The sequence below is a fragment of the Rana temporaria genome, chromosome 5 (genome assembly GCF_905171775.1).
Source record: "Rana temporaria chromosome 5, aRanTem1.1, whole genome shotgun sequence".
Lineage (NCBI taxonomy): Eukaryota > Metazoa > Chordata > Amphibia > Anura > Ranidae > Rana > Rana temporaria.
Genome location: NC_053493.1, coordinates 259038946 through 259043687, shown reverse-complemented (window position 1 = coordinate 259043687; position 4742 = coordinate 259038946).

Here is a 4742-nt window from a genome sequence, read left to right as displayed (position 1 = left end):
AGACTACGTCCGCTCTGTATGATTCAATCTCTGCTAGCACCTTCAATCTTTTAGTAGGCGAGTTCAATCCCTTCACATTGTAAGATAAAAATTTTATTTCTGTCATTCCCTACCATTGAAACCTTTCCCTATACTTTCCAAAAGATCTACCGGGAGCCACGTTCCCTGTCCCAACCCCTTTATGAAAGGGGAGAGTGTCCTCTCTCCTTCCACACCTCCCCTCCCCAACCCTCCCATCTCCCCTCCCCAACCCTCCCTTCTCCCCTCCCCCCCCTGCCCAGGCCTAAACATGGCCTCTGAACCGTAGGGGTTTTCACACCCCACTACTCGTCGGTTCTTCAAGAATGAGATGAGGCCTCCCAACGCCCAACCCTCCCATTCACCCCCTTGGGATAATCCCTAGGGGTTGTTCTTATCTGGGTGGGGTTGCGGACCTGCTCTCCTAGCCCTCCTCTCTGGTCCCCCTCCCTCTAACCTCCCCCACCTCCCACAGATCCCGCCTCTCCTACCCACCCCTCATGAGAACTGGAAGGAAAAAAAGAAAAATGGAGAAAAAATAAGAAACAAAATGACAATACAAAACAATGGATGGAAAAATAGGGTGGGGAAAGCCGGAGCAATCCGAGGCTATTCCACCCAGCCGGGTAATTCCATAGCTGGCATATCAAATTTGCGGCAAAAAGATGGCAAGTCCTCTGGGAATATTAATTTTGCTGATACCCCATCTTTGTAGCCTATCAGACATGCCGGGAACCCCCATTGATAGTTGATATTAAGCTGGCGCATCTGTTCCAGAAGGGGTTTCAGATGTCTTCTTCTGGCTAAAGTTTCCCAGGCTAGATCAGTAAAAATCTGGATCTCCGCTCCATCATGGCTCAGGGGTGGCTTCCTTCTCAGTTTTGACCATACCACAGCTTTGTCTTCAAAATATCTGAACCTTACAATAATATCCCTAGGCCATTTCCCTCCCCCCTCTCTAATTCTTCCTATGCGGTGGACCCGTTCAATTTTTAGGGGTTCCTCCGCGCCATTTTCCAGCAGGGGGAGAAACAGATTGTTAAGAATTTTTCTAAGATCTTCCCCTTTCTCCTCCTTGATAGATCGTATTCTTAAATTTTTTCTTCTATTTCGATTCTCTTGGTCTTCTAATCGGTATTGTAGTTGCCTCTGATTTTGTTTCAGTGTATGAAATTGATTTTTTAATTCATTTAATTCTGAGTCCTGTTGTTCAATTTTTGCCTCGGCTTTCTCCACTCTCTCCAACATATAAGTTATGTCCGTTCTTAATGCGCTAACTTCTTCTCGTATTACATTTTCCAGTCTCTTTAACATCCCCTCCAATTCTACCTTTGTGGGGATATGGGTGTCTGTGCGGGGGTCCTCAATTTGGCTGACTTCCTGTTCGCCCTCCGTTGACGTATCTACTATTGGAGGGAACCCCCCTCCCGCTCCCTTTTTAGTTCCGCCCGTTTTTTCTACTTTTTTTCCCAATACTGGGCTTTTAGTACTCCCGTCCGGGGTCATGTAGTGTCTAATGGTGGAAGTAGAAGGGTTGTCTTTGGGAATTTTCGGGGCGTTTCCCCTTGTTGACTTATTCATGTTGTATTTTTTTGTTATTCTAATCCGTTTCCCCAGTTTGAACGGCGGGTATTACCCCTTTTGGTTTTTAATATCCGACCGTAACTCACTGTATTAAGTATACTGGGGTATAATTTATGAGGGTCCAGTGATTGTGTTGTATCATTTAGAATGGTGGGTGTTTTGTGTGCGATTACCCTCCGCTAATTTCTCTGCAGGGGCACCGCCACCATCTCACGGATTAACCTCCCTTGCTGCGTTCTGTGTGCCGTGCTCACTAATCACCCCAAGTACGGTTATCGTGTTGCAATGAATTTGCCCAAAAGTACAGGCCCAACCCAACCGCTTGCGATGATCAAGGGAGGGTTAAGGGTAGGTGTAGTACCTCTGTTAAAGTCTGGAATTCCCCATATTAGACCAAGCCTCCCCCGACCAGCGCCCTCCGCAAGCACCGGACAACAACCCCCGGGCCACAATAGGCCAACACCCCCGGAGAGCATAAAAGGGTAGAATCAATTTTATGCCTTTGCTTGGGGGCTTATCATCTGTGCCAGTTTATTGGTATTCTCTGATATTCTGATATGTTTATATTCCTATTTAATTTATACTTGCAAGGTATCGCTGAGCTAATTGCGGGGTTGGGATGCTTACCCTCTTGCCGTACACCCGAAATCTAGACTCAAAGCAATAGCAGTAGACCAGTTGCTGAGTACTGTTCAGGGACCGGGGTGGCCGGGGGGAGCGTTGCGATCTGCCTGGGTAGGCACAGTATAAAGATAAGGGGTCATAAAACAAGTCCCGCTATGTATTCCATCCATCAGTTGCTCCCTTCACACTGTTAACCCGTCATCATTATTTCAGTGTATCACAGTCCCATTTCAAATACCCGAATCTGTGATGTATTTCAATTCAAAAGTTTTTAGGAGAAGCAGTATACAGTAATCGGCGATTTATACAAGAAAAAGTTCTTACCGGTCCCATGTTGTTTTACCTTGTTGATCACTCTAGATATGCACCTTCCCCGTAGCTGGAGCTGATAGAGCAAGTGTATTACCTTACCAAGGCCGTGCTTCCTGAGAGCAGAGGGGGGGTGTCGGCATCCGCGGGGGGGCGAGGGACAGGGAACCCTCAAACGCCTCCGTACTGAGCGGCGCTTCCTAGCTATGGCTTCCCGATCAGCTGGTGAGCGGGGATGAGAGAAAACGAGGGGGGGCCTCGGCTGGGCGGCACAAAGAAGACAGGAGAGAGGCACACATGGGGTGTACCATCAGCGGGCTAGCGGCTCAGCAGTCTCACACCCTGCTTCGTAGCCACCGCCGCTGGGACATCCTTAGATCCTCCGGCGTCCTCCATCTCCCGTCAGCTGGCTAGGTCCGTGGCGTGGGCTGCTCCTCCCTCAGCGTGCGGACCTCACGTACGCCGCGTCATCGCCCCACCACAGTCAGGCCTCTTGGGGTCCCCACTCTTGACAGCCACCAACTATTGCTGCAGATCACTGGACTTGAGCCCCGCCTGTTTGCACCTGCCTGCTGCCCAGTGCTACATGTATGTGATCCGACATTTCCAGGGGCATGCACGTACCCGTCGCCCCATCTGTGCTGTCATTCACTACAGCACAATGTTGCCAACCACCAGTATTTTTACTGGCAGCCAGTAAAAAATGGGCACTTTTCTCCTGCCAGTAAATGGCAGTAAGAGGAAAAGGTTACCAGTAAAAAATATGGCTTGACACTCGGCTCAAAACTGTACATATGCAGCTTGGGTCCAAAGCCTCCTGAGACCACCCAAGTGCCTGCTACAGTGTGTTCGGGTGGTGTCTGGAGGGGGTGGGCCTGGTGGAGGTGGTTTCTGAGTGTGTCGTGTAATGTCATGGTGCCAGGGAGCCGAGCAGGGCGGCCAGGGCCTCATGTGTGGGTCTGCAGGATGGGACTGTCAGTGTTATTTGGACGGTAGAGGACTAAAGGGACCATCTGGCATGGAGAGAAAAAGGAAACTGCCACTCCAGGTAAGTGCACTCAGCAATCAGTGTCCTCTCAGAAGCGTGGGTGCAGGCAATGCACGGAGCGAAGACTGGAGAAAAAGACTGGACAGCCGCACTTCCACGAAATTCTTAAAATGTTGCCTTTAATAGTAAAAAATGGAAACAGCACTACAAATCACAACAGACAGTGGGGTGGATAGCTGACGCGTTTCGCACTGGGGTATCAGCGCTTAGACATAGCTTAGCTGATCGACGCTGCAGATTAGCAGGTCACAGTGGATATTGATGGGTTTGAGGCAGTGGCGGTGCTTCCATAAGGGCACAGGAGCGCCGCCCCCCCCCTCTCCTGTCACTCTCTAATCACCATAGATTCTATGCATGAATCTATCTATGGTCGCTGCTGACACCCCCTATTCAGGTGTCCGGCCCCTTTTCGGTCACCGGGTACCTGAATTACAGCCGTGGGGGTGTTTTTTTGAAGCACCTAATTAGAGGCTATTGCTCTAATAGGCGTCCAAAAAAGTGAGAAGTGGGCGCAACGCTGTGTGTTCGCTTCTCACTCAACTCAATGTTAGCAAAGCCGAAGGAATTCACTTTGCTACCATTGACCCGCCTCTCAGCCAATCAGGTCGCCGGGTCACCTGATTGGCTGAAACGTCAGGCGCTGTGATTGGACGCCTATCAGGCATTCAATCATAGGGGAGGAGAGGAGGACGGGAAAAGACGCGTGGAGGGAAAAAAGACATATGGAGGGGAGAAGACGCATGGAAGACACTGCTCGCCGCCAACCACTGCCCCACCGAGACAGGGTAAGTGCCGGGCAGATGGCGAGCGGGCGGGGGTTGGGGGGGATCACAGTGGCAGCATTGGATGGCACAGTGGCAGCATTGGATGGCACAGTGGGAGCATTTGATGGCACAGTGGCAGCATTGGATGGCACAGTGGGAGCATTTGACGGCACAGTGGCAGCATTGGATGGCACAGTGGCAGCATTTGATGCCCACAGTGGCTGCAATTGATGGCACAGTGGCTTTGTTTGATGGCACAGTGGCTGAGTTTGATAGCACAGTGGCTGAGTTTGATAGCACAGTGGCTGCGTTTGATGGCACAGTGGCGGTATTTGATGGCACAATGAGGCTGCAATTGATGTTTTTTTTTTTTATTTGTTTGCGCCCCCCCCCCC